The sequence below is a fragment of the Physeter macrocephalus genome, chromosome 19 (genome assembly GCF_002837175.3).
Source record: "Physeter macrocephalus isolate SW-GA chromosome 19, ASM283717v5, whole genome shotgun sequence".
NCBI classification, from domain to species: domain Eukaryota; kingdom Metazoa; phylum Chordata; class Mammalia; order Artiodactyla; family Physeteridae; genus Physeter; species Physeter macrocephalus.
The window spans coordinates 21,376,919-21,398,727 of record NC_041232.1 but is presented as its reverse complement, the minus strand read 5'-3'; positions in this window follow the sequence as shown (position 1 = coordinate 21,398,727).

The window sequence follows — 21,809 nt, the reverse complement described above, 5'->3', positions numbered from 1 at the left end:
TGACCAGGGCTATCAGGGTAATCCTCTCAATTTCAGCAATTGCACAAGCTCTTTAAGTGCCTGCCTGTGTAAGAGGGTCCTGTAATTACAGATGATATGGCAATCAGCTTTCAATTTTGAACACACGGGGGGGCGGGCGGCGGAAAAGTTCTCCACGGGGTCTAGCAGAAGTTTATCAGCTTGTTTATTTTGCTAATGCATTTCTATCCCTAACCAGCATAACTTGTCCGGGAGCTCACTCTTAATTGAGGGAAAAGCTGGTTGGGCAGCGTTAGAAATATTGCTGCTTTTTTTTTTTCTTTTTCCGGAAACAAGCTCACTTAGAGGATCACCAATGGATGACAATATTCCCAGACCCCAGCTTCTTGGTACCTAAGAGAACAGAAAAAAATTATATCAATTAAAAAGCCTTATGAAGTAAATTAACCTCTGGAAACTTTAGGAAAATAAACTATTCATGGAGTTCTCCTGGAAGGCCCCGATAGGGGTTGAGCGTGTTGGAAAACGGCAGACTTTCTTCAGTTGATAGGAAATGGAATGAATGAAGCCCGTGAATCTTGGCACAAACAACACAAAATGTTACAAAACACTTTCAGAGAAAAGACTTCCCTCTCCACTGTAAATCCGCTTCTGTGTTAGAGTCCATGGGGGTCTTATACTCTAGAAAGAATGGTTATAATATGGACAAAAATAGTAACAGTAGCCAATGTTACTTGAGCAGCACGTGAAAAGCACATTTCTACTATTTTCATGGACGATCTCATTTAATGTTCTCATCCCTATGTGAAGGAGATAACGAGCATCTGGGTTTTAGAGATTAGTAGGAGGTTACTCCGTGATGTCAAATCACTCAAGGTCTCAGCTAATGAGTTAACGTGAGGATTTGAAGCCGGGTCTCCTTAACATCCCAAGACTCGGGCTCCCCTGGTGGCGCAGTGGTGGAGAGTCTGCCTGCCGATGCAAGGGACACCGGTTCGTGCCCCGGTCCGGGAAGATCCCACATGCCGTGGAGCGGCTGGGCCCGTGAGCCGTGGCCGCTGAGCCTGCGCGTCCGGAGCCTGCGCTCCAAAACGGGAGAGGCCACAACGGTGAGAGGCCCGCGTACCGCAAAAAAACAAACAAACAAAAAAATCCCAAGACTCTTGTAGCTCACTGCCTCCCCAGAGTTCATGTAAATCCATGTCCCTTTCCCGTGGGATCTGTAAGGATTTATGGATGAAGCAACCACCGGTCTTCCAGATCCACGTCCCATCAGGGTGGGTGTGGGTTATGGTTCCCAAGCAGTTGCTATTATAAATATGCTTTCAACTTCCGTTCATGTGTGTGTGTGTGTGTGTGTGTGAGACATTTGTTAGCAGGTGCATTTACACATCTAGCCTACTCAAGCCTGATGGCGTGGGTCCATAATTAATCACGCACTTTGACTGCAAACAGAGAGATGATACTGAGTGATTATAATAGATTCTTTCCTTAGGTTCTTCATTTTCTGGAAACACCTCTTCATTCAAATTGGGAAGTTTACTCACCCTTCTATGTAACAAGCTCCCGAAATCTGTCTGGGCAAATAAATGTTAATATTAACGACTTTCATCAGATGACAATAAAAATAACTGCTATGACTTAGATGAGAATGAAGCCCTCACTGACCAGAAAGTCCTAGGATCTTGAGGTTATTGAGAAGATACCCACTTTGCAGAAATTAAAGCTAAAACCACAAATAACCAACATGCCTAATATGTGATTTCCACACTGGCGTTTTCTCAAGTACATTTATTTTCTGGGTTTTCCACCCTGTCATGGTATTGCAGTCATTTCTATAAGTACCCTCAGGGAAGTTAAACTAGCATGGCTAATAAAGGTGTAATGAGCGTTCTCAAGCCTGTTCTTAACCACAGAACCTCCACGACAGTACGTGAGCATCCAGAAATGAAAACTATCTTTTGATACAAGCCAACTCCACTTCCCAGCACCCTACTCCAGGCAAAATGAAAGAGGAAGGGTTCTAGTCTCAAAAGCTCATGCCTCCTGCCTTTCCCTTGCTTTAGAGCTGCAGATAACTTCTCTTGTTGAGATGCTTCTGTTGACATGCTTGTAGGTTCCTCCCTGCTGCCTTGTAACAAGGACAGAAATGCTTGTCTCAAGGCCTTGTGGAGAAAGGAGGCTCCTTCCATCTCCAGCCTATGCCTCTCCATCCGATACATCCTATACCTCCCAGTCACACCAAGCCCCCAGACAGCTCCCTACTCCCAGCTCCTAGTGCATCAAGAGTCTGAAAACATTGTATTGACTCCTTCTAAGGATCTGGGGTGTATTGGGAATGCAACGGCAGTTCCATGAACATTTGTGGAATTACCTTAAAAAAACCCAGTTGTTTTCTTATCTAGTTTGGATGCTAGCTCCTTTATCAGATAGACGGTTTGCAAATATATTTTCCCATCCTGTAGGTTGCCTTTTCATTCTGTTGATGGTTTCCTTGGTTGTGCGGAAGCCTTTTCATTTTATGGAATCCCACTTCTCTACTTTTGCCTTTGCTGCCTGTGATTTGGGTGTCATGTTATTGCCAGGACGGCTGTGCCGCGACAAGGTCTGTTGTGTGACACCACTTCCAGGCGTCAGGAACAAAGCAGAGCAGGAGCTGAGGGGGATCCCTGTCCAGCTGCCTGGGCCGAGTCCGGACCTCGATTACACCCAGGCTCTTGAAATTCTTCCTGAGAAGGTTGGAATAGTTACCCCAGTCCCTGCCCCCCAGAACACAGACCCGGTCCCCCCCTCAGTGACAAGGGGGCCACGTGGTCAGATTCGTGGGTACTCTTGCTTCCAAATGACCACTGCCTGTGTGTCGTTGGATGCTAGGTCCTGCTGAAATTCACCTGTTCCAGAAAAACCACTAGGAAAGAAAATCTAAATCTAAAAAATAAATAATTTTAACGTTTTCTGAAGTGTAGTGCTAGTGCATGGAGCATTCGTTTTAATTTTGAAGAGCTTCTGTTTATAGGGTAATATTGCATCACATGGAAAATTTGAGAAACTCAAAGCTTTGCTGAAATACCCTCTGTTTAAGGTTCTTAGTTTTCTGAGACTCAGTTTCCCACACTGAGGTCATTCATGTGTCATACTCTGCTCTGTACAAGGACCACATGTTCTATTATTTACCTTGTTCTTAGATATTTTTTACTATAACTTGACTTTTTTAAACTTTAATATTTATCTTCCCTTTGTAATAGGCCAAAACATCTATACAATTATGCATCTGATGTCCCAATTATGCTTCTTTTTATATAGAACCAGAATGAATGTCACCATAATGATGAAATCAAATGTTTATCCGTATATCTTAATATCTCTCACACCTAGTGGTATAAATGTCACGCTGGGCTAAATATTCTTTTAAGTTTATGCATGTCTGTAGAAGTCAGGGTTTTATCAGAGAGGAAGAGATGAAGCAAATGGTACAAAATATAAGATGGATTTGTAGGGATGAGATCACATGAGTCCTGGGAACTGCCTAAGAATCCTATGTAAGGATTCCGCCCCAGCTTCTTGAGTTTGGCCAGAAGTTGGGAGGAGAAGACACACGTGCAGCTGGGGAGACTCAGGACAGACTAGCACTTCTCCTGGCTTCCTCTGTTGAGTCATCTGAATTCCTTCTTTTTACCTTCTCCAGAGTGATGCTTCGAAGTTGAATTCTGACCTTGACCATCTATTTTTTAAAAAATCTTTGAAGGCTCCTCATCGCTCTTGGCTAGAGTCCAAATGCCTTCATTGTTTACAGGTCCCTGAAAGATCCATCCCCTCTTTCCCGCCCTGTCTGGTGATACACAACTGTTTCCTTTGGAGCCCAGCCTCAAGCCACATTGAAATCTCCGCAGGTCCTGAGCTAAGCAATTCCCATCTTTGAAGAATGAACATGTCCTTTTCCTTCTGCCTGCTCCACCCTTCATATTCAAATACACCCCCATCTGTTTCTCCTCCAACCTTAATTTTCTATTATTCAACCTAGAGGCATCCTCCTTAGAGGAACGCCCCCTCGACCCTTCCTAAATTTTTTTTTAAAGAGATGTCAAAGTTAAAAACGCTTCTGGGCTGAATAATTTCATTTGTTTGATCCCAAGGAGATGGAGACAGAAGGTGGTCCAACGGGGTTCCCTTCCACTCATTTGTTGTCACATGCAGCCCCCAGACTGCTACCTTCTCCATGGAAGGAGAAACTTCCAGTTGTCGGTCCTGAATCTCTGAGCTGGCTTTTCTTACAGCTGTGGGTGGGAGACGGGGGACACTGCAGCCCAATACCTAAGTGCCGTGGGGGACCCTCTGCCCTGTTGGGAAAAAAGGAACCCACGCCCTTAATAACTTCCTCCAGGGAAGAAGCTGTACATCACTGATATTTGTTAACACCCTCCATCTGAGCCCAAATCCATTATTTCCTGCGTCCATAAAATCCAGTTTCAACTTTCTTTTGCATCATTTGAGACACAAAGGGATATGTCCCTCTCTGATTTATTCAGGGCCACTTTTCTGCCAAAAGTGCTTGAACACATCAAAAGAGATTTAAGAAATGAATCGCATCTTATCCATGTGCCCTGTGTGTTGCAATATAGATATTTTATAGGAATGAGTGATGAGTTTGACACCATCTATTACCCTCATCTCTTCCCTTGGAGGGGTAAAAAAACATAAATAAAAGGCGGATGGGAGTCCAATTTGGGAACTGAGATTTTCCTGAGAAGCCTCCAAATTACATTCCTAGGGATTCCTGAGATACCACGTTCAGGGTCCGGATAAAGTACTCATCGTGTAATAGAACCATCTCTTCCCTAGTCTTCGCCCCCAGGAGCTTATGAATCAGGAAACCTAACCAGGGGGTAATATTAGACACTCAATAAATGCTTAGAGAATGAATGATTGCATGAGATTGTTTAAATTCTTTGTTCTGAGCAAAGACATAATTTTGTTTTAAGAATGGATGGTAGTTCTACTTTTAGCTTTTTGAGGAACCTCCATACTGTTCTCCATAGTGGCTGCACCAATTTACATTCCCTCCAACAGTGCAGGAGGGTTCCCTTTTCTCCACACCCTCTCCAGCATTTATCATTTGTAGATTTTTTGATGATGGCCGTTCTGACCAGTGTGAGGTGATACCTCACTGTAATTTTGATTTGCATTTCTCTGATAATTAGTGATGTTGAGCATCTTTTCATGTGCTTTTTAGCCATAAAGAATCTAAAAAAGCGTGGATATATGTATAACTGATTCACTTTGCTGTACACCTGAAACAAACACAACATTGTAAAACAACTCTACTCCAATAAAAATTTTTTAAAAAAGAATGGATGATCTGTGAGTCTCTTGCCTACCCTTAGTTCAAGACCACAGTTAGGCGACTCTTGGGTGTATGGTTTTCCAAGTAATACCCCAAACATTTTATTCTTCCATATATATATATTTTAATAGCAGAAAGATTTCAGTAGTGGCTTCTGTTTATGTGAGAGTTGTGTGGGCAGGAGCTCAAAGCATAGGCATCAAAAACGAGTAAAAAAAACAACAGACAAGTTTTCAAAGCCTATGACGTCCGGTGGAATAAGGAAAATTCCACCCATCCTGCTGGGTTGCCTGATTAACGTTGGAGTCCGATTTCAAAGACAAAGAGTGGCGAGAGTGGGCAGCCTTGTCTTGTTCCTGATCTTGGTGGAAATGGTTTCAGTTTTTCACCATTGAGGACGATGTTGGCTGTGGGTTTGTCATATATGCCCTTTATTATGGCATGGACATATATACACTACCAAACGTAGGGTGGATAGCTAGTGGGAAGCAGCCGCAGAGCACAGGGAGATCAGCATAACTGATACACTTTGTTGTAAAGCAGAAACTAACACACCATCGTAAAGCAATTATACTCCAATAAAGATGTTAAAAAAAAACAGAATACTTAACAAAAAAAATACAGCTCGGTGCTTTGTGACCACCTAGAGGGGTGGGATAGGGAGGGTGGGATAGAGACACAAGAGGGAGGGGGTATGGGGATATATGTATTCCTATAACTGATTCACTTTGTTGTAAAGCAGAAACTAACACACCATCGTAAAGCAATTATACTCCAATAAAGATGTTTAAAAAAAACAGAATACTTAACAAAAAAAACAAATAAAATAAAAGACAAAGAATCTAAATAAGAGGTTCCTTTGAAAGGGAGGTACAAACTCAGGAACCAATTTAAAACCCTTGAAAAATGTGCTTCTGAGCTGTAGGTAAGGGGGCAGGAGAGCCCCGGGCCATCCCCATTGCACCATTGAGTTGGAGGTATAGGAAGTAATTTCCATTCTTTTTGTCTTATAACAAGGTTCTTGATGAGTATGAGGGTAAAACTGCAATATTTGACAGTCCCTTTCCTTCAAGAAGCCTGGATCCCTTAGCTGGACCTTAACTTGTTAGGAGCTAATGGGAAATCTGAGGGTGAATTTGACCTACGATGGACTAACTTTTGACACCTAATAAAATCCGAGTTCATAGCGTCTGTGGATGTGAGAAGGGTATCATTTTCATCATCAAACACCCGTCCATTTAATCGATTGCATTTTTCCCTAAATACAATTGCGGATGCATGGGATTCAACCGAGCACATGCATCACCGGGAAATTGGGAGGAGGTGAGGAAGGGCAACGTCTCCTTGTTGCATGTGGACCAGAAGAGAATCCTCAGTCAGTTTCCACGTACAAGAGCTTCCATGTGGCTTTGCAGAAACAAGGCATAGCAAGCCTGTGATGGGGTCTGGAAATGTTCAAAATTGTCCTGCAGAAGCAGTCGTTTGGGGAAAATCCTAATTCTCTGAAGTCATTTATGCCACTTAAAGCCCCCAACACGCTTGTGGCTTCTTTGAAACACCTAGATAATTTGCGTGATTTTAATTATAAAGGTACTTTTCAAATGTATTGCATTTTTAACGGATTTTTATTGTTTTTAATTGCAGAAGTCATACCCAGTTGATTCATAGATATATAAGGAGAAAGTCGCCCAAGGATCATTGGGCCCAGAGCTCATACGCTAGTTGGAAGTACTGTTGAGAATTTCTTACACGTTCTTCCAAATCTCACTCTTTCACTCACTCTGCAGCCCACCCGGCCATTTCTAATAAAGCTCCCTTTCCCTAAATATTTACCTCAATGTAATTTGATTTCTCATATACAGCTCCATAGCTCACCCAAGTGGTACTTTTAAAGGGTGGATTAGGAAAAAAAATAAAAGACAAACAAATAGAAAAATGCCTTTCTCAAGACAGTTTGCCACAGTCTGCCAGAATATTGTCCTGAGTATTCTGAAAATCTAAGATCACTGTGAATATGAACTATGACCCCCCCCCAGAGTTGCTTGCAACCTGCACAACTGTACGTGGTGACCCTCGGCCAGAACATGTGATGCTCCCCTCCCTGCACCCACAAACACCCCTCTCCCACTCACACACCCCGTCTGCAAATACCTGAGGGCCTCACTTCCCCATGGTCACTTCTGTGCAATTCTTCTGTCCAGTGTTTCTTTCTCTTTTCCCTGTGTCAATCCAGACACCAAACTGAGCCTGTTTTTCTGGTTCAATAATGTCCCATCCTAACAAGGATTTCAGAGGTTTAGTTCAGTGGTTCCCAAACAGGGTAAATTCTGCACCCTTGTCCAGGGGATATCTGGCACTCGCTGGAGACTTTTTTGGTTGTCGTGTCCTGGAAGGGGATGACGGTAGGTAGATAGAGGCCAGGGATGCTGTTAAACAGCCTACAATGCACAGGACAGCCTTCCCACAACAGAGAGTTATCCGACCCCAGATGTCAATAGCGCCAAAGCGGACACACTCTTTAGTCCCTTTACTGAGGGCATCCAGGGCTGTGGGACTGCCTCCTGCCGACCCCCTGGTTCCCACCCCACCTCTCTCCACCCTCATATCTCTCTGCCCTCAGAGCTCTTCATTCCCCTTGACCTCAGGACAAATGGGCTCTTTGCCAGAGCTCCCCTCTGAGCATCGCCTTGCCCTCCCTGGATCTTTATAGCCGGTCACTTAGTAACTGGTCCCACAGAGACGTCCCCAGCCCAAGGGGACTTGCCAAGACATTTCCCTGGAAAAGGTCTCAGGGAAGCCAATAAGGGAGCAGAAAACTTCCAGCTTTGCAAATACATATGGAAGTTATATTTTATTCAAATTTGAAACATAGTTTAACCAGTGTGTGATAGGAAATGCTAATTCAATAGGACTGTATTTGAATAATTGGAAATAATGGGTATCACACAAATTAGTAATCAATCTTCAAGAAGCAAGCTATTTCACAGCTGATTGGCTGACTAGATTGTAAACTTAGCTAATGATACTGCTCCATTATGGTACCAATTTCGCCAGGAAAATAAAAACACCAGCAATTTTCAACTAATCCTCTCTGACATCAGGGCTTGGGAACTGAACCAGAGGAGGGAGACATTATGTATGAGTCTTTTTAACAATATGATCTCAGTTTATCTTTATGCTACTCGGGGATGTGGGTGTTTTGATGATCTTTATTTTACAGACCATTTAACCCAAATGCAGAGTCGTAAAATCACAGTTTCTAAATCAGTTCATATGATCTCATCTATATAAAATTAAATATTTTAAAATATATAAACATGTACAAAGAAAATATTTCACCCGAGAGGATCATTCTTGAAAAATAAAACAAAAACCTACAATTCAGAACGTGAGTAAATCCAAAGTCATCCAGGAATGACTGGCATTTTTTCTTTTTACTGGCTAAGTGGGCACCTCGCTGACACATTTAGCCTCGGGAGGGAGACAAGGAACCCCTTAGGCATGATACGGAGATGAACGCGGAACCTCACCCCAGCCTGGCGTGTCCCTGGGAAGCCTACAGAATCCTACGGATTGCACGCCAGTCTTAAACCCTGTCCCACCTGCGCAGACCCTCACTGAGATGCTGTAGCAGTGAACCCTCGTCCCGTGTCACACCCACTACAGGCAGCACCACTCTCGTGCCCTCCTTCATTATATCTGCCCTTAAACCTCACAAAGCCCCATTCTCTTTCAACCCTTCCCTGTTTTCCCTGTGCGTTACATCCCTTCTTGATGAACTTTCTGTCCTGTGTGGATCTCACAGGCAATCCTCTTAATTATCCTTGTACAAAGACCATCCACGACCTGGTCCTCTCGTCTTTCCACTATGCTTACCCAGCCAATTAAAAACTCCTGAGGACTTCAAACACCTACCTAGGCCATACCCATGCCCAGGCTGTCAGGGGCTAGAGGAGAATCTCTCAAGATAGTCTTGATTTCTCTACTAGTTCCTGGTCTCCAGCCCTGAGCTGACCCCCAAGGCCACTCAACTCTCCTAGGACATGAATCCAGGCATCTTCCTCACCAAGTCCCTTTCCCAATCTCTCAATCATTTCCCACACTCCCAGCTCTCAGGGAAACTCCTGCCTCTCAATTCTTTGAAGCAACAGAGACCATCAGGTGGGATGGCCCTTCATTTCCTGACTGACGCCTTGTCCGTATCTGCTATCACATTCGGGAAATTATCACCTTGTTGGTTTCAATGGACCAGGTCTCACCTCAACATCCTGTCTTCTCACTTATTCTTCATTCTTTCCATTCTCATTCTCATGCTTCCCATCCAGACATTCTTCTGAAATTGCCCCTAGAAGATCACTGATGACCTTCTGGTGGCCAAATCGATGTGCCCTTCTTTCCTCTCTTCTCATATCTCTTGCTCCCGCTTTATTCTGATTCCTTTCTCTCTCCCCTCCAGACACGTCACTTTGAGAAGTTGAGGGCTCAGACTCTGAGATCAGACTTCTTGGGTTCAAATCCCAGCTCTACTATTTTCTCACCTGGGGACTTTGGGCAGGTTATTTATTGTCTCAATGCCCCAGTTAGCTCATCCTGGAAATAGTTGATAATAAGCAGTATCACAGGTCATGAGGTTGATGTGAATATTGAATTCTTGGCTTTGATGGTTCTAGCCAAGATTTCTTTATCGAACACTAAGCCCCTGGGAATACTGATGTGGACAACTGGTTCCATAAGTCAAAAGAATTTCCCGTCATTAATTTGTTTAAAAACCCAATTAATTAAAAAGAATGTCTTTACTCTTGCTCTCCATCAAACAGCCATCAGGGCTCCTTTATAGATCTTCAGAGGCCTCTCCTTTTTCTTCTTCTGCACAAATACTGGGACTCCTTTTATTTTCAAAGGTATATTTGATCTCTTTTAAAAAAATACATTGACCTCCTTTCACATGCATATTAAATTTCATTTCAGAGCCAGCTTGCTGATGAATGAAAAACTCTTTCTCCCCTGAAGATCACAAAGAATCTTGGGAATGAGTGAAGGAATGGGTGACGTTTGGGGCAAATTCAGGTGGAAGAGAAAGTCTGCAATTTTGACGTCTTGGGACGTAGATTATGAGGGACTCAACCTGTGGGTGGTGGGGACACGTCTCCTTCTTTCTTGCTGTTCAGTCTTTCTGAATGTCTTCTCCATGCCAAGGATCGTGCTTGTCTTCTGACTCTGAACAAGGGATCAGGGGCAGCGGGGGCAGTGAGCAGGTCTATCGTCTCATTTCAAACCAAACTTCGACCCCAGGGCATGAAGATACAGGACACACATCCCATTCCAGCAAAGATCAGGGAAAGAAAATTCCATCACATCTCCCAGCACAGGTAGTTCAAGCCTATGGGGTTCCCACTCTGTTGCCATGAGTGGGATACCGGTGGTCAGGGACAAAGGTGGTCCCTGCCTCCCCTCTGTCTCCTGTCCTCCACCCCCAGCTGCGTCTGCTGTAGGCAGCACCGGGGGGGCCCTGGAAACAGAACCCCCAAAGCATACAGCGACCTTTCAATCCAGTGACTGCAACTAGACTTTTCACGGTGACCGATCTAGGTAAATTTGACTTTCTGGGTTTTTTTTAATCCTATTATATTCTCCAATATTTTGTTAACTCTATAAGCTATTCTCTGATAGTTTCCAGATCTGCCTTAATAGTCCAGGCCCTCAATCTGTAGACTTCTACAAATGTGTTTATCTACACACTCAAATGTTACTGATTTCATTCACAAAGGCCAATTACAGCCCAGAAGAGAACTGTTCCTAAGGACTTTGAAAACAAACAGGGAAACAGCGAACGTGGATTTCACTGAGGTCTGATATGGCATGCTTGACTGTATGCCAGTTGAATTTACTAGAGGAAAAAAAAATCAGATTTCTTTGAAGTAAAACACCTTTTATCTCTGGGGTTTAGTTGAAAGCTTCATAGAAAAGAATGTGCCACAGGGAGATCAGCTAGGTGGTTTGTGACCACCTAGAGGGGTGGGATAGGGAGGGAGGGAGGGAGGGAGACGCAAGAGGGAAGAGATATGGGGATATACGTATATGTATAGCTGATTCACTTTGTTACACAGCAGAAACTAACACACCATTGTAAAGCAATTATACTCCAATAAAGATGTTAAAAAAAATAATAAAATAAAATTTAAGATAAAAAAAAAAAAGAAAAGAATGTGCCAAACGTAGGGCTGGTAAGTCTCATTAAATTGGAAACTGGAGAATTATTGACTGCGTTAAATAATTCACCTTCATTAAGAGGAGAGGGGAAAACATCAGAAAAAGATGTGCATCTTTTCACCCTTGAAATGCATGTGTTTGATTGTTTTTTCCAGGTTAACATTTGTACTAAGGCACTTCTCCATCACTTCTGCAAATCATTCCTGACAAGTCTTTTCCTTCTTTCCACTGTTCTGCAGTGAACTGATAAGGGCACGGCAATGGAAACATCTCCAGCCTTCTTAGAGGGCGACGGGGCCTCCAGGAGCTCCAGATCCTCCCTTCTCTGCAAATTGTTGGCCATCCTACAAGACTTACTCCCAAGAGCATCTTCACTATGTAACCTTTCCTGTCTCCTTGTGGATATACACACACAGGCAGAGTTAATGTCTCCCATATTTGTGTGCCTATAGACTTTTTGACATACCAACATTTACAGATGTGTTATATTTCATAATTTATACTGGGGCCCACCAGCTGAATCCAGCTTACAGCCTTCAAGTTTAAACAGATAAAACCGCTTCTAAGGAACTCCTACAACTCGATAACAGAAAAAAAAAAATACACAATTAAAAATGACAATTAAAAAGCGGCCAAAGGACCTGAATAAACGTTTCTTCAAAGACGATATACAAATGGCCACCAGGTATATGAAAAGGCTCTCAACATCACTAAACACCAGGGAAAAGCAAATCAAAACCAAAATGAGATATCACCTCGCATCTGTTAGGCTGGCTATTATCAAAAAAACAAAGATAACAAGTGTTGGTGTGGAGGTGGAGAAATTGTAACCGTTGTTGTGCTCTGTTGGTGGCAGTGTCAAATGGTGTATCCACTATAGAAAACAGTGTGGAGGTTCCTCAGAAAATTAAACCAGAGTTACTGTATGACCCAGCAATTCCACCTCTGGGTATATATTCAAAAGAACTGAAGGGGATCGCAAAGAGATATTTTACACCTATTTTCATTGCAGGATTATTCACAATAGTCAAGACATGGAAACAGCCCAAATGTCCATCGACAGATGAATGGGTAAAGAAAACATGATACATACATACAATGGAATATTATTCAGTATTTAAAAAGAAGGAAGTCCTCCCATCTGTGACAACATGGGATGGACCTGGAGGACATTATGCTAAGTGAAATAAGCCAGACACAGAAGGACGAATACTGCATAATCCCATTTATATGATGAATCTAAAATAGACAAGCTCATAGATGGAGGTGGGGGGAGGGGAGGGAAAAATGGTGACATTGTCTAATGGGCATAAAGTCACAGTTATACAAGAGGAATAAATTCTAGAAAGCTGTTGTACAATGTCGGGTCTATGGTTAACAATATGATGTTGTGTACTTAAAATATTTTTAAGGGGGTAGATCTCATGCTAACACAAAACAAAACAAAACCAAATAAAGGGGACAAGAGGAAACTTTTGGAGGTGATGGACATGTTTAATACCTTGATGGTAGTGATAGTATCATGGGTATATACAGTAAGTCTCCTACATACGAACAAGTTCTGTTCCGAGAGCGCATGTGGAGGTCCAATTTGTTCGTAAGTCCAACAAAGTTAGCCTAGGTACCCAACTAACACAATTGGCTATATTGTACTGTACTGTAAGAGGTTTATAATACTTTTCACACAAATAATACACTGTACATAAAAACAAACACACAAAAATAAAGAAAACATTTTATATCTTACAGTGCAGTCCCTTGAAGAGTACAGTAGTCCAGTACAACAGCTGGCATCCAGGGACTGGCATCGAGTGAACAGGCAGGAAGAGTTACTGACTGGAGGAGGAGAGGAGGGAGATGGTAGAGCTGAAGGATCCTCAGCGACAGGGGCCGGGGGGCCAGCTGCAGTTGCGCTCGCGCCTGAACGCACGTTCGCATGTTTGAAAGTTCGCAACTTGAAGGTTCGTATGTGGGGGACTTACCGTACATATGTCCAAACTCATCAAATCATATGCGTGACTCATGCACAGCTTCTTTTGTGCATCAATTACACTCAAGAGTTCTGCATGTAAAGAAGTTGCCCCTCCCTCCTAACAAGTAAAAACCTGAACAGACTGAAAAATCACCAACTCTCCTTGAATCCATAAGAAAGGGGAGGACACAGGTCAAATCGCTGTGGCCATCACGACCACAATGAGGCCATTATCTTTCACCTGACAAGTGTTCACCACATTCTTGTTAAACATTTCAGTAGTGTTTCATCAATCACTCCCAAAAAGGGGGGGAAAAGATAGAAATGACAATTCCTATTAAAATATAAAATAAAACTTTTAAAATTCAACCCAGGGCTTCCCTGGTGGCACAGTGGTTGGGAATCCGCCTGCCAATGCAGCGGACACGGGTTCGAGCCCTGGTCCAGGAAGATCCCACATGCCGCAGAGCAACTGGGCCCGTGCGCCACAACGACTGAGCCTGCGCTCTAGAGCCCGTGAGCCACAACGACGGAGCCTGCGTGCCACAACTACGGAAGCCCAGGCACCTAGAGCCCATGCTCCGCAACAAGAGAAGCCACCGCAATGAGAAGCCCGTGCACCGCAACGAAGAGTAGCTCCCGCTCGCCACAACTAGAGAAAGCCCGCAAGCAGCAACGAAGACCCAAAGCTGCCAAAAATAAATAAATAAAATTCAACACAAGGAAATTAAGATTTGTAAATAGAAAATAATAAGCTGAAAATGTAACATCCAAGCACTTTATTCCACCATATTTTATAGCAGAAAGGATTTCACTCTCTGAACTATGTCCCTGCTTGGTTACTTCAACTCGTGATGCAACTCTAAGAAAATTAGGAATTATACCAGAGGCGCAAGAGAGTTTCTACTGTGAAAAAAAAAAATTCTAAAACCATGATTTACAAGCTGTTTGTGATAGTAAAGATTATTCAGCCATCCTTAATTCCGGATAATGTAATAAAAATGCCGGTGAGTTAACAATCAGTGAAGATGCCTAGGTATAATTAAATTCATTCGATTCAGATATGCATTGCAATAACGCCTGTCTAGGGGAAACAGGCCTATTTTCAAATTCTTATTCTTTAAGCCAGCTTCACGTAGGTACAAACTCTTAAAAAGCAGCGTGCTATTTGCAATATTAAAATTAAATACGCCAAATAAGTAATTTTATACACAGTTTTCCAGAAAGCCCTTCACCCCGCATCTGATTGTAACCATGAATGCAAAATAGCATTTTACAATTTTATTGGCTGAATGAGCAGAACAGATTTAAATACATGTGTAATTCTTCTACATGGTACATATTGTAGCTCTGATTTCTCACACTGGATTTACTTAATTTTCTAACACAAAGTGTGGTTTCTGATAGAAATTGAATTTCCCCATATAACTACGTCTAGCCATATAAACATTTTTAAAAGTTGAGTACAAAGTACGTTGGAATCATTATATCAACTTCATGGGATGGAAGGGGAGCTTTAATCTAATGATACCCTAGTCTCTAAAAGAAGCTTTGGCTTTTTGAAAGAGTGAAAATATGGAGGTCAGAGATTGAAAGCTGGCAATTTTCCGATAAATTATAGGTGCCCTATAAAGCACCGTTTAGGTGCCCTGTGTTTAAATTTGATCTTCATTAGTTCCCAATTTTTGTTTAAGAGTGAGATTTTAGATAAACAACCATATTTCAGCCCTCTCTCCTTCTGTTAGATTTCCTTAATCCTGGCCTGAACTCCTATGTGGCAACAATCAGCTGGATCTGAGAATAAGGACCCCCAGTTCACCCCAGTCCCAATGGTTTCCCATGCCTCCACCCCTTGCTTCTCACTGAGCTGTAAGGGTTCACTGCCCCCAGAAGATTTTCAATTGTTTGTAGCAGTCTGGGAGTTAGGTGCACTTAGAATCAAATCCAATACAAAATTTGCCTGTAAACGGATGTCTATATAAGCCTTAGACAGTACCAGAAGGAGAAATTAAGAAAACAATCCTATTTTCCATCACATCAAAAAGACTGAAATGGGCTTCCCTGGTGGCGCAGTGGTTGAGAGTCCACCTGCCGATGCAGGGGACACGGGTTCGTGCCCCGGTCCGGGAAGATCCCACGTGCCGCGGAGCGGCTGGGCCCGTGAGCCACGGCCGCTGAGCCTGCGCGTCCGGAGCCTGTGCTCCGCAGCGGGAGAGGCCACAGCAGTGAGAGGCCCGCGTACCGCAAAAAAAAAAAAAAAAAGAATGCAATACCTAGGAAGAAACCTACCTAAGGAGGCAAAAGACCTGGATTCTGAAAACTATAAGACACGGATGAAAGAAATTGAAGACGATCAAATGCATATTTTAAAATAATAAATGAGCATGGTTCGTGCTGTCAAGTCATTGGAAAACTAGTGGGAGAGACAAACTAAACAGGTAAACGGGGACATGAACAAACTGTGAAAACTTTAGGAAAGATATAAACGTGGTCGCTTGGGAATAGTGGTGTGCTAGGTGGGAGGGCTTCCCTGAGGAGGTGACATTCGGATGGAGACCCGAACTGTAAGAGGGAGACACTAGTTGAAGACTGAGAAGAACGTTCCAGAAAAAAGCACATTCAATTGGTTTTCAGTTTCCATCAAGAGCACCCATTCTTCTGCTCTTAACATGTCCTAGGGCTCCATTTGTCTTTCAATGCAAATGTCCTTCTCTTGCTGACCAGGGAAGAGGAAGGCAACAGTGACAGAAGATTCAAAGGAACCTGATAGGTCAGCATGGGAACACACCACTTCAAGCTTCAGAAGACCTTGATTTACTGCCAATTTGAGTCAAACATCTTTTAGAATACAGCTGGTGCTTTGCCAGAAACTCACAATTCTTTTGTTCCTGGTCCTCGCCTCCTGTTAATTATCATCTCTTTAAGCCATTCTACTGAGCACAAAAATACCTCCACAAGACAAAGAAAGATTGTTGACCTTCAAAAGCAAAAGTGTAGAAGTTACCATCTGATTGCAAAATAAACAGAATTCATTCCACAGAAGCATCCCATCGTGTTGGGGTGAATGACGGCCTCTCTCAGAAAGCAGATTTTATTTAAATGCTGTAACACACTCAGGTCTCCACTGGATGGCAAACCGTCATCCCACTATTAGGTGTATTAGCTCTCCACACGTTATTCATTTATTTTTGAGTGGCGTTGAAGTGCTACATACCTAGTAATTAATGCCAGCAATTCTTTTTGCTATTTCTCTTTGGGCAGTGATTTCACATTTCGCAATAATTCTTCATTTCTGGCTCTGATTGTCTTCTCCCCCCACACACTCTTTTTAATGGATGTGTGCCTCCCAAAACAATCCATTGCTTTTGGTTAATGGAATGTTTATAAAGGAAACTGTCAAAATCGAGTTCCATCAGTATTCACGATCCTTTCTAAGATAAGATGAAATCAAATTCACTGAAAGTAGAGATTACAATTTTTGTTCACTCTTTCACGGTCCTGGGAGCATTTCTTATTTTACTGTAGGACTCAGTTCAGTACTAAACACATTGAGTTGGCCACCTTACAGCCATCCTGCTCCTTCCCTGCCGTTCTTTACCACAGAGACCGGAAAGCAAAAATATTTTCTGGATTCTCTTGTAACTAGGCGTCATGTGACCCAGTTTGAATCAAGGTCACATAATTGAAATTTTTTAGGGAAAGCAAATCTATTCAAATAAAAAGCAAAGACCTGTGAGAAGAAGTCTGTTGGCACCACCCCCTTTTCTCTCCCTGGAACATAGATGTAAAGGATGGAGACATAGCAGTCATTTTGTGACCATGTGGCAGGAATCACCTGCTGAATTGGGGGGAAAATGAGGGAAGGATCTGGACTCTTAATGACAACATGAGCGACTACTTCATCTATAAACTGCCCATATCCAGGCTTTTTATTACACGAAAACCTAAGTTCTTTATATATTTAGACACTGTAACAGGGATTTATGTTACCCAGAGCTGAAAACATAATCTTACCATACCTCCCCCTCATTAAGAGCCTTGGACTTAATTCTCTACGTTTTCTCAATAAAGAATCTCCCTAAAGCATACCTTTTCTTATTATCCTTCTCCATGGTTACTAGAAAACTCCATCTCCTACCTATCAACACAGGTCCGTGGGGTACTGTGGAAAGAGGACGATAAGCGAAGGTTGAAGTTTCTTATCTGTGTCTCCCTTGCAGTATCTGCCAAGTTTGTGCGAATTGCTTTATTTCTTGGTTGTTCTGTGTCTGTGAAGTCTTACGCAGTGTACAGATCAAGGATAATTAAAATATTCCAGTTCTCTAAGCATTCAGTGTTGCCCTTTTAATCTGCAGGCATTCAAGAAGCATTTTTTTTATGTGATTTAGCTCAGAAAATAGGAGCTTTCATGTTGCGGGGGACACACCCCAGGAAGCCCTGTGGTCAGTTCCCCATGTCCTGGCTTTTTGTTCTCTTCCTACTCAGAGGATCCAAGTGGAAATTAAGGATTATTACGTGGGAGATAGTAACACACCATGACTGCATGTCGATTACTGCCTTGTGACACCTGCCTCACAGAGGGTCTATGCTTAAGAAATTAAGAAAACACCCATGTGAACTTGGCTTATCTAAGCTCCTGCGAAACGAGAGTTTTGGAAAACAGTATTAAATTGTCATGGGCCAATTGTTCCCACAATTTCATAAAATAATGGTTTCTATATTAGCCTGAGTTAATAAAAATAGTCTGATGAAAAATGTATGTGATGAATAAAAGATGAGCATTTTTTAATCAGGTCTCGTTCTTCCCAGTCCTAATTACAATTATTTTTTTGTATTCACGCAAAGATTTTTATTTTCAGAAAAGTAATCACGGTTTAGTCAATTCAACAATGTTGAACAGTGATGCGGATCATTTTTTTTCAGTTTTGGTTTGCAAAGCATTTCATTAAAATGCCTTTTGCTCCAGGTTTCACCCAGTGAATGGGGTCTGTGAAAACAGAATAAATGTTGACACCTCCTCATCACCTATTTTAAAAAGTGTCCTTGCATAGCTTCTAGGTGATCATTAAGCTACTTTCTGACTCTGTAGATTTACCTGTTCTAGACATTTCACACAAATGAAATCATACAATATGTGAACTTTTGTGAATAGCTTATTTCGCTTGGCATCACATTTTTAAGTTTCATCCATGGTGTAGCACGTACTTCTTTCCTTTTAATAGCTGAATATTATTCCATTGTATTTTCATTATCTATTCATCACTGGTGGACATTGAGTTGTTTCCATTTTGGGCTATTTTTATTTATTTATTTATTTATTTTGGCGGTACGCGGGTCTCTCACTGCTGTGGCCTCTCCCGTCGCGGAGCGCAGGCTCCGGACGCGCAGGCTCAGCGGCCATGGCTCACGGGCCCAGCCGCTCCGCGGCACGTGGGATCTTCCCAGACCAGGGCACGAACCCGCGTCCCCTGCATCGGCGGGCGGATTCTCAACCACTGCGCCACCAGGGAAGCCCTTGGCTATTATTAATAATACTATTATAAGCATTAAGGCCCAAGTCTTTGTGTGGATATGTGTCTTCACTTCTCTTGGGTAAATACGAGGTCATATCGTAATGCTATACTTATTATTTTCAAGAATTGCCAAACTATTCTCCGAAGCAGCTGTAGCACTTTGCATTCCTATCAACAGTGAACCAGTGTTGAAATTCTACCAATTGCTCATCAGCACTTGCTGTTTTCGGTCTTCTATTCCATTTATCTGTAAGTTCGTCCCTTGCTTCTGTCCTGTTGTTTTGTATTAAGTCTTGAAATTGAGAAATGTGAATCCTCCAACTTCGTTCTCCTATTTTCAAGATTGTTTGGCTATTCTGGGTCCTTTGTGTTTCTATCTGAAACTTACAGTGAGCTTGTCAATTTCCACAAAGAAGTCAGCTAAAATTTTGGTTGTGTTTAATCTTTAGATCAATTTGGGAGTGTTATCATCTTAACAGTATTAAGTCTCTTGATCCAGAAACATGGGCTATCTTTCTGTTTATTTAGATCGTCCTTAATTTCTTTCAACCATGTATTTAGTTTTGAGTATAAGTTTGTACTTCTTGTTAAAATGTATTTGTATTTCATATTTTTCCTGCCATTATAAATAGGTTTTTTCGAATTTTATTCTGTTTGCTCATTGCTACTGTCTAGAAATACAACTGATTTGAAACCTTGCTGAACTCATTTACTATTTCTAAGAGTTTTTATATGGATTTCTTAGGATTTTCTAGGTATAAGATTATGACATCTGCATGTAGGTGTAGTTTTACTTTTTCTTTTCCAATTTTGATGTCTTGTGTTGTATTTTCTTGACTGTATGCCTGAGCTAGAAAATTAATTTCTTTCAACACTTTTTTTTTCAACATCTTTATTGGAGTATAATTGCTCTACAGTGGTGTGTTAGCTTCTGCTGTATAACAAAGTGAATCAGCCATATGTATACACATATCCCCGTATCCCCTCTCTCTTGCATCTCCCTCCCACCCTCCCTATCCCACCCCTCTTGGTGGTCACAAAGCACCGAGCTGATCTCCCTGGGCTATGCAGCTGCTACCCACTAGCTGTCTGTTTTACGTTTGGTAGTGTATATATGTCCATGCCACTCTCTCACTTCGTCCCAGCTTACCCTTCCCCCTCCCCGTGTCCTCAAGTCCATTCTCTACATCTGCATCTTTATTCCTGTCCTGCCCCTAGGGTCTTCGTGACCTTTTTTTTTTCTTAGATTCCATATATATGTGTTAGCATGCAGTATTTGTTTTTCTCTTTCTGACTTACTTCACTCTGTATGACAGACTCTAGGTCCATCCATACGGTCTTTGTTTTTCTCTTTCTGACTTACTTCACTCTGTATGACAGACTCTAGGTCCATCCACCTCACTACAAATAACTCAGTCTTGTTCCTTTTTATGGCTGAGTAATAGTCCATTGTATATATGTGCTGCATCTTCTTTATGCATTCATCTGTCGATGGACACTTAGGTTGCTTCCATGTCCTGGCTATTGTAAATAGTGCTGCAATGAACATTTTGGTCCATGACTCTTTTTGAACTATGGTCTTCTCAGGGTATATGCCCAGTAGTGGGATTGCTGGGTTGTATGGTAGTTCTATTTTTAGTTTTTTAAGGAACCTCCCTACTGTTCTCCATAGTGGCTGTAACAATTTACATTCCCACCAACAGTGCAAGAGGGTTCCTTTTTCTCCACACCCTCTCCAGCATTTATTGTTTCAACACTGTTTTGTAGCTTTCAGAGTACAAGTTTCATGATTCTTTTGTCACATTTCTCTTAAGTATTTTTTTTCTTATGAAGCTGTGGCAAATTGAATTGTTTGCTTGATATAATTTATATTATTCATTCCTAGTGTATAGAAATACAGTCGATTTTTTTGTATATGTATCTTATTTCCTGCAAGCTTGCTGCATTACTGAACTCTTTCATTAGTTCTAAAAGGTTTTTAAAAATGAATTTCTAAGCAGTTTCTAAATACAAAATCATGCCATCTGCAAATTGCAACGTTCCACGCCTTCCTTTTTAATCTGGATACCTTACATTTTTATTTTCTTGCCTAATTGCCTTGGCTAAAACCTCCAGTATAGTGTTGAAAGGAACCTGCAGGAGGAAACTTCTGTGTCTTTCATGATTAAGAAGAAACATTCAGAACCATCAAGTTTGATGTTAACTGTGGAACGTTTGTAGATGATATTTTCAGTTTCAAGGAAACTCTGTTACATTCTTATTTTGTTAAGCTTTTTACTATGATAGGGTACTGAATTTCACAGAATATTTTCTGAGTCTATTGAGATAATCATTGGGTCACTGACATTTATTCTATCGGTAGAGTGTACTACATTAATTGGTTTCCAGATGTTAAAATGACTTTCCTTTGCTGAGATAAATCCCAATTGGCCATGGTATATATTATTTTCCATATGTCACTGAATTAGTTTACTACCACTTTGTTGCGGATTTTTGCATCTATACTGAAGAGATATTGGTCTGTAGTTTTCTTTTCTGGTGAGGTGTTTGCAGGATTTGGTATCAGGTAATCTGGGCCTCAAGAATAAACAGAGAAGTGCTCCTTCCGCTTTAAATTTTGGGAAAGATTTTGTGAAGAATTAGTATTAATTCGTCTGAAATATTTGGAATTCACCAGTGAAGCTCTGTGTCTGGGCCTGGGCTTTACTTTATGAGAAGGTTTTAAATGTAAAATTCAATCTACGTAATCTATGCTCTTCCCTGATCTGCCCTCTCTCCTCAAGCTCTGTGTCCT